Genomic DNA, 9,977 nt, shown 5'->3' on the forward strand with positions numbered 1-9,977 from the left:
CTAATATACTGGTGGTCAGGCACTGGTCACCACTAGTCACACTGGCAGTGGCACTCCTGCAGCAAAAGTGTGCACTGTTTAATTTTAATATAATATTATTTATCATGTACTCCTGGCTCCTGCTATAACAACCTGCAGTGCTCCCCAGTCTCCCCCACAATTATAAGCTTTATATACAATACATTGATGTGCAGCACACTGGGCTGAGCAGTGCACACAGACTGAGTCACTGTGTGACTGTGTATCGTTTTTTTCAGGCAGAGAACGGATATATTAAATAAAACAAACAACTGCACTGTCTCTGGTGGTCACTGGTCACTGTGGTCGTCAGTCACTAAACTCTGTCTGCACTCTGCACTCTCTTCTAATCTACAGTATCACAGCAATCTCTCTCTCTCTCTCTCTTCTAAATCTAATCTAAATGGAGAGGACGCCAGCCACGTCCTCTCCCTATCAATCTCAATGCACGTGTGAAAATGGCGGCGACGCGGGCTCCTTATATAGAATCCGAGTCTCGCGATAGAATCCGAGCCTCGCGAGAATCCGACAGCGTCATGATGACGTTCGGGCGCGCTCGGGTTAACCGAGCAAGGCGGGAAGATCCGAGTCGCTCGGACCCGTGAAAAAAAAAGTGAAGTTCGTGCGGGTTCGGATTCAAAGAAACCGAACCCGCTCATCTCTACACAAAACCCGAAAAATGTCCGGTGCACATCACTAGTAGATATGCTTAGTTACCCTGTACTTGTCCTAAATTGTCTTCAACTGTAAGTCACTGTTTTCCTGTTTTGATTATGTGCATATGTACTCTGTAATTGGGCGCTGTGGAACCCTTGTGGCGCCATATAAATAAAGGATAATAATAATAATAATAATAATAATAATAATAAAAATGCAGTCAAGCTGGGGATGTCAGTGTTCCAGACCCTAGTGTCTGGGATTCCTCAAACCTGTGATGCCTCTGGCAACACATTGCCTACCTAATGATGCTCCAACTTCTTCCCCATCCCAGCATGACTCCTATGGTCCCAGCTACCCATGATGTCCTGGCTACCTCACCACGTGACGTCCCCACACATTGGTCCGCAGTGGAGGCGGAATGTTAGGGCACAGTGTGTCAATGTCATTGAAAGTGAACACTTGGAGGGCGAGAAAAGGATTCTCTCCAGCAGCAAATACCCCGGTGGGTACACTGGCCTGGCAGTCCCAGCAAGGTCTGTGGCCAATCCTCTCATGATGAGTGCCCCCTTACAACATGTGTTCTACCTGTCCCCTTCTAAGGACAGCCCTGTGTAAGAGCCACTACTTGGATGTTTCTTAAATAGCAAATAGTAAAAAAAAGTTATTTTAAAATTGCCACCACGTTTAATTTTGAATACTGATATAGTATAAAAAAATTACACGAATACATTCCTACTTACCTGGATTGTAATTATATAATCATATATATTAAAGATTTTCAGAAGTATAAGCAAACATTTCCTTATATGCAGTAAAGAAAAAAGACATAACATGGCTACATTTGTAACTAGCATTCAGATGTGCTGTGTTTTACATGTGTTTTTGATATTAGAGTAGTGGTTCTCAAACTGTGGACACTTGCAGAGGTGCCTTGGATTGGTGGTCCAGTACCAATTCAAATTATTTATGGTCAATGTAATAGGAAAAACCAGTGCTGGTTGCTGCCAGTCATGAAATATGTGGGCAAACCGAAGCAAATCTTGTCCCTCACCACACAGTTGAACCTAAGAATGACACATAAACACATTTTACTTAATTTAATTATCTGAGAACTGGACCCACTGAACATTGCGGTCCGAGGCAGTATCCGAGTCCGGCTCGGGTTTTCTCACCTGACTTGAATCCCAAAATGAGGCAAAATGTCATCCTTCCACTATCGGATTCTCGCGGGTTTTTCACTCCAGCTGTGGAGCTTGTATGGTGAAGCTGTATCTGTGCTATGTCCATCCAGGGGTACTGTGTTGTCCATGCAGGGGTGCTGCTGTGTTGTCCATTAAGGGAATGCTGTGTCTGACCACGGGTGCTCTGTCCATCCATGGGTGCTGTGTTGTCCATCCAGGGGTGCTGTTGTGTTGTCCATCAAGGGGCTGCTGTGTTCAATCAGGGTTGCTCTGTCCATCCAGGGGTGCTGTTTTGGTTTTGTGCTGTACCTCAGTGTACTATATTATTATTTTTCATGTACAAGTACTGTGACACTGCCGGTCAGGCCACAGTGTAATATTCATACAAGTATTGTGATGCTACAGGTCAGACTGCAATGTAATATATTTATACAAGTATTGACACTGCAGGTCATACCCCAATTTCATACAAGTATTGTGACACTGTAGGTGGTACCGCAGTGTAATATTCATATATGTATTGTGACACTGTAAATGGTACCCCAATTTCATCCAAGTATTGGAATACTGTAGGTGGTACCATAGTGTAATATTTTTATACAAGTATTGTGATACTACAGGTCGTACCCCAATTTCATCCAGGTATTTTAACACTCTATGTGGTACTGCAGTGTAATATTCTTAAACATATTGTGACGCTACAGCTCATACCCCAATTTCATCCAAGTATTGGGACACTGTAGGTGGTACCACAGTGTGATATTCATACAAGTATTGTTATGCTGCAGATATTACTGCAGCTTAATATTCATACACGTATTGTGGCGCCTTAGGTCATACCACAGTGTAATATTCATACAAGTATTGTGATGCTGCAGGTCGTACCACAGCTTAATATTCATACATGTTTTGTGACACTCGTTCGTGTTTGTTGATATGGAGGATGATCAATTGAAAGGAGAGAAGGAACCACATACTAGTGCTGCAGCTGCTGCCAGCAGTCATGATGATAAAAATCAGTCAACGTCATCTACTAAGGCTGATGCCCAAGGGCATAGAGTAAGCCCTCTATGCCCTTGGGCATCAGCCCTAGTAGATGACAGGGCATGTAAAATCAAAGAAGTAATATAATTTTACAGTGGTAAAGTAAAAAACATCAAAAGGAAAGTCAGCTGCAGAGAAACATAAAATTGGCAATATTCCTTTAGAATGTAAGCTCTCACAAGTAGGGCCTTCTTCCCTCATGTGCTTATCCTTTTCTTACTTTAATATTCTTCAACTGCACCAAATTCCGCAGTATTCTGCCACCTGATACTTATTTCAGTGTCATCTGCTGATGTAGCTACATTTATTTATCATGTACTTGTCCTATATTGGCTTCAACTGTAAGTTGCTGTTGTCCTGTTTTGATTATTTGTTTATATACTCTGTAACTGGGTGCTGCGGAACCCTTCTGGTGCAATATAAATAAAGGATAATAATAATAATAATAATAATATGCCATTCACCATATGGAGTGGCAAGGAAAGGCTAAGGCCTTGGCCTTTATTTATGACTGGTGGTTCTGCCTTTTATGATGATGTAAGCCCTGCTCTCTGTAGAAGTGTCAAAAAAATTAAACTCGTTAAATCACAGGAACCAAATGTGTGCTCAGAAGCATCACAAATCCCTGAGGAGAGTCTGTGTGTCTGCGGGTGCCAGGGTGCCATATAGGAGCCTGATCTTTCCAATACTGTACTTGAAGAGCACTTGTGCGCACTCTGCAAATTTGGGGATGAACAGCACAGGTCAACATGTTAACACAGAAACTGAGGATGCGTCTGTGTAAGTGCACCAGGATGAGGAGTATATTTGTGTAGCTGGTACTAATAAGGATGTTGATGATGAGGATATTGATGAGGAAGTTGTTTGTGAAAATCAGGCACCAGTGGATACAGTTGTTGCCCATGATATGAAAAAGCCCATTGTCATGTCTGGGCAAAAGACCAAAAAAATCGACCTCTTATGTATGAAATTATTTCTACCCAAATCCAGACAACAAATGTCACGCCATCTGTACCCTTTGTAAAGCCATAGTAAGTAGAGGTAGGAACCTTAACCCATCTAGGAACCTCCTGACTGTTATGTCACTTGCAGCGCATTCATCCAAAGTTTTTGAGAAGTTCAGAAACTTTGGTTGAAAATGTAACAACCAGTCCTGCATCACCTAGCTCCCTTCTCTCTGTTAAAGCCAATATTCTCAATCACGATCAGAAGTAGTCCTGCATCCAATGTCATAAGCATGACTGACTCCTCTCCTATCCAGGATTTCTCAGAAGGGTCCTTGAGTGCTACAACTTCTGCTGCTGATCTTCATCCCAGAAGGAGAAAAGGAAGACTACCAGTCTGTACAAGGACATTAAAAAAAGCATTAGTGTCCTCTAAAATGCTGTTGTACCCACTGTCAACTTAACCATAGATATGTGGACAAGCGGAACATGGTAAACTAAAGATTACATGACTGTGACAGCCCACTGGGTATGTTTATTGCCTTCAGCAGCACCAACAGTAGCAGCAGCATCTAATGAATGCCAGCTCATTCAGAGGCAGGCTACTCTGTATATCACCGGTTTCACTAAGAGGCATACCACTGACAACTTCTTAGATAAACTCCGGGAAATCGTTGCAAAATAGCTTAACCTTCTTGGACTCTCCTAGGGAGTTGTGATTTCTGACAGTGCCACAAATATTGTGAGAGCATTTAAACTGTTAATTCCAACACGTCCCATGTTTTGCTCGCACAATTAACTTGGAGGTGCAAGATTTTTTTTAAATAACAGGGTATTGCAGGAGATGCTGTCTGTGACCCGAAAAATGTTTGAATATTTTTACCATTCAACAAGTGTATATAAAAGATTGCAGATCCTGCAAGAACTGTTGAATTTGCCCTACCACCAGATGAAGTAAGGGGTAGTAACAAGGTGAAATGCAACCCTTTATATGGTTCAGTGGATGGAAGAACATCAAAAAGCTATCCAAGGCTATACCACAACCTATGACATAGGGAAAGTAGGGGGAATCTACCTTAGTGAAGTGCAGTGTAGAATACTTTTTGTGTTGTACAAGGATCTCAAACCCTTTGCAGTTGCCACATGTGAAGTTAGTTCAGACACTGCGAGCTTGAGTGAGGTAATTCCTCTTTTAGACTCTTGGGAAATCAGCTGGAGAAACTGAAGGAGGAGCTGAAATGAAGCAATTCAGATAATTATGTCAGACTTGTAGATCAAGCCCTTCATTCGCTTCACCGGGATCCAAGGGTTATCAGTCTCTTAAAATCAGATCACTATATTTTGGCAACCATACTTGATCCTAGGTTTAAGTTGTACATATTGTCTTTCATTCCAATGGATACAAATGTAAAAAGATACAAAGAGCTGTTGGTGAGAAAACTGCCAGATCAAGCAGAACATGACATTGCGACATCTCCTCCTTCAGTTTCTCCAGCAACTGCCGCTGCCCGGAAAAAACTAAATTTTCCTAAGACACCCACTGGTGGTGATGCAGATCAGTCAGCAAAAACTTTTGACATCTGGTGCAGACTGAAGAAACTGCCTACAATTAGCGACATGTCTACCATGACTGCATATGATACTGTCACCATTCAAAGGGTGGCATTCAAATGTTTGAAAAGTTGGTTGGGTGTCTGTTTTTTTCCTGTCTATTAGATAGGAAAAAACAGACTCCCAACTGACTTTTCAAACATTTGAATCTCCCCCAAAGAATGGTTGATGATTATTTTAATGATAGCATCCACACAGGCATGTCAGACAGTCCGTTTCACTACTAGCAGGAAAAGAAGGCAATATGGAGGCCCTTGCACAAACTGGCTTTGCTTTACTTAAGATGCCCACCCTCCAGTGTGTACAACTGAGTTTTCAGCACAGCCGAGAACCTTGTGAGCAATCGTATAGGAACTTACTTCCCCAAATGTGGAAAAGATGATGTTCATTAAAATTAATTACAAACGCCACGAGAAAGACCTTACCCTGCAATTACATCCAAAAAATACAGAGGCACCTGTAATGGTGGATTCTAGCAGGGATGAATTGTGTGTGAAGAAGAAGATGTACACACTGATGGGGGTGAGAAATAAAATGATGATGAGGATGGTGACATCTTGTGTATTGGAGCCAGTTTGTGTACGTAGAGACCATTGGCTGCTTGTTTTGTGGGGGCCCAAACAAACCAATCATTTCAGCCACAAGTGGCAGTCCCTGTCATTGATGTGATTGGTTTGTTAAACTGTGCATGTTCTGTTTAATAGATATATATATATATACACAACATAAGGGTGGGAGGGACCAAGGACAATTCCATCTTGCACCTTTTTTTATTAGCATTATGCTATGTTTGGAGCATTGCTGACTGTCTTCTTGTGTAGACGACAAACATTTTCATACTTTATTAAACTGCCACCCTGTCTGCCATTGCCATGCCATTCTTTTTGCCATATTGTAAGTTTAAGGGACACCCGTTTGTGCCGCCCACTACTGTAGCTTAGATTAGTCATCCAGCGAGGAGGTCAAAATTAACTGGAAATAAGTGGAAATTAATGTTATAGAGGTTAATAACACTGTAGGAACAAAAGCAGGCCAAAACTCTATGATTTTAGCTGTTTTTATGATTTTTGTAAAAAAAATACAGATCCAAAAAAAAAAAAAATCCCCGCAAGGCCAGTTTTGACAAAACCAAATACAGATCAAAAACATGAAGGAGATACAGATCCAAAACCAAAAATGAAAACCTCTGACAGGGGTGGGCGCACATCACTAAATGTAATATTTCTTTCTAAATTTGTCAATAAGAAACTTTTGTCCTAGGGGTGCTGTGAAAAAAAAATCTGAAACTCTAGGGCGCCGTGATTTAAAAAAGTTTGGGAACCACTGTATTAGAGTCTTTACCTCTGATGTTTAGTTATCGATTTCTAACTTCATATAACTTTGGTTGTCAAGAGATTTATAGATAATATTATTCATGGAATTAAATATTTAGCTCAAAAATACAACCCTCTAGTTGTTTATCAGATAAGTTATCTGTCAATAAAAATATAAGTGTATAAGTAAAACAAAGAAATCCCCCACACAATTATATTAAGGTGAAAATTCAAATATAATGAACAATGTCATTTGAATGCATAAAACCTGATGTTGGTTGGGATAAAAAAAGAAACAGAAAAAATATATTTCTGGCTAGAGATCATTATTGTTTCTTTTGATAAACTATGGACATTTTCCATGTAATATCAATCATTTGAAGATTAATGAGGAATTCTTTATGTCAAAATAAATTCTCAGTAAATAATTTAGACCGATTTAGCCTGATCCTAGCAGCAAATTCACAAACCTGTGATGATTAAGCCTTATGCTAAATATGTCTCTAGACTTTGATGAATATGCCAAAGACACCAAGAGAAATTATAGTCTAATTATTGAATTTCAAGCTTGAATGAATTGAATATTCTCTGAGATTAATTCCATGTAATTTATGTGATTGAATTCACCCATCGCTGGGCATTGATCCACATCATTTGTAGATCAGCCTGTGAAGCAACCTTAAAAAACCTTTTGAATTGGCTTAGGATGATTGTTGAATCAGGGCAAACACACAGTCAAGCATATATGTGCCAATATTTCTCTTTGCTAGAGAAAACACACTATCAATGAGTCAAGCATGGACAAAATGAATTATTCCTGGCAAAGCTTAAATCCATTTGTTAAATAGTATACTAAATGTTTATTTTAACAAAAATGGCCGCCTGTATGAGGTAATTCATTTGGTGTCAAGGATTCCAATAATTACAGTAAAAATTTGAAGAAGTTCCTGCGTGACTTCAGTTCCAATGAGTTTACATAACTTCAGAAATTGTTGTATTTATAAAAAAAAAATGTCTGAATACAAAATGTGTGGTGAAATCTGAAGCATAACTGCTTTACTTTATGGTTCACCACACTGTTGCTAAACCATGTGAAGAAAAACTCCTTTAACTTAGCTACTGTTCATATAAAATAGTTATCTGTATAGTTTGCATATTATATCACCTTCTGATAATATCTGTTAATTTTAGTGGTAATTCTACGTTTCTGAAGTTGGAGTATTTATGTAGAGGTTTCAGGAGTTTATCAGAAAGATGTTTGAAATAAAGTTGTGCTAATGCTCTATAAAAGGAAGATTCCTGTGACTAATCCAATTGAAGAACATCACAGCCAGCCTTTATATGACTGATCACACACAAGTTGGTTTTCTTCTCGCTTTTGAACTGACAAATACATTTCTATGTAAACCAATATACAATGATATTGGGATGGCCAATTGGCAGTCCTGTATGAATTGTTTGGATTAATGCTTGACTATAGTTAATATAGTGAATGATTGGGCAAAATAATGTTGATGTTATTTGAGATCGCTGCTGCAGCATTAGGATTTCATATATATCATGTCTCCAGAATTGGTCAAAAATTCTTGATAGATCATCTATGGAAATTGATCTTTCCCGAAAGATTCAAGATCGATGCCCATCTCTATAATGTCAAATCAATTTACAATTTATGCACATATGCCAATATTTTTTAAAGCAGCTATCCCACATAGATTATTTTAACAGAAAGCTGATTTGATTTGTCTGTGAATCCAGATTCTGGATTGGGACTGGAGTCTGTATGAGGTATGTGAATCCTGGATAGCCTAATGTATAAGCTACACATGAGCAGGTACCACTGGAAACAGCAACAACAGGGTATGCAGTATGACTGAATGTTAGGTGCCGACTGCTTGCTGATAGACAGGATGCATTGGAGATACAATCAGAATACTGACATGGAGCTTGGCAATAGACTAACTGAGCATGAACCAGGTTAGTACTAGAGATGTGCGGCTGGCACTTTTCGTGTTTTGTATTTTGGTTTTGGCTCTAGTTCCTCTTTCGTGTTTTGGTTTTGGCTTGGTTTTGCCATAACCACCCTTTCGTGTTTGTTTTTGGATCTGGATGATTTAAAAAAAAAAAACATAAAAACAGCTAAAATCACAGAATTTGGGGGTAATTTTGCTCCTATGGTATTATTAACCTCAATAACATTAATTTCCACTCATTTCCAGTCTATTCTGAACAACTCACACCTTACAATATTGTTTTTAGGCCTAAAAGTTGCACAAGGTGGCTGTATGACCAATCTAAGTGACACAAGTGTGCGGAACAAACACCTGGACCATCTAGGAGTGGTACTGCAGTGTCAGACAGGAGGACAGATATAAAAAAGGCCGCAAACAGCACATGATGCAAAGAAGAAAAAGAATTGCAATGAGGTAGTTGTATGACTAAGCCAAGCGACACAAACAATTGGCCCATCTAGGCGTGGCACTGCAGTGGCAGATAGGAGGGCAGATATCAAAAAAAGGCCCCTAACAGCACATGATGCAAAGAAGAAAAAAAGTGCACCGAGGTTGCTGTATGACTAAGCTAAGCGACACAACCACCTGGCCCATCTAGTAGTGTCACGCAGTGGCTGAATGTCGAGAGTGGGCAGCAATTGTTTGGTCCACTGACAGCATCTCCAGCACGCTCCAGTCATTTTTAAAAAAATCTGCAATTGGTGGACTTGTACGGCAGTACCCCAGGACTAATACAGCAGTACTCCTGGACTCATACCGCAGTGTTAGACAGGATGGAACTTTTCAAAAACTAGGCCCCAAACAGCACCTCATGCAAAGATGTCAAAGAGGTGCAACGAGGTAGCTGTATGACTAAGCCAAGCGACACAAACAATTCCAACTGGAAATATACGTCCAAATCACTGGAATTAATTGGCAAAATCACTGTAATTAATAATTATACGTCCAAATCACTGGAATTAATTGACAAAATCACTGGAATTATACATCCAAATCACTGGAATTAATTGGCAAAATCACTGTAATTAATAATTATACGTCCAAATCACTGGAATTAATTGCCAAAATCACTGTAATTATACATCCAAATCACTGGAATTAATTGGCAAAATCACTGTAATTAATAATTATACGTCCAAATCACTGGAATTAATTGGCAAAATCACTGGAATTATACGTCCAAATCACTGGAAT

Source organism: Pseudophryne corroboree, chromosome 5, assembly GCF_028390025.1.
Source record: "Pseudophryne corroboree isolate aPseCor3 chromosome 5, aPseCor3.hap2, whole genome shotgun sequence".
Lineage (NCBI taxonomy): Eukaryota > Metazoa > Chordata > Amphibia > Anura > Myobatrachidae > Pseudophryne > Pseudophryne corroboree.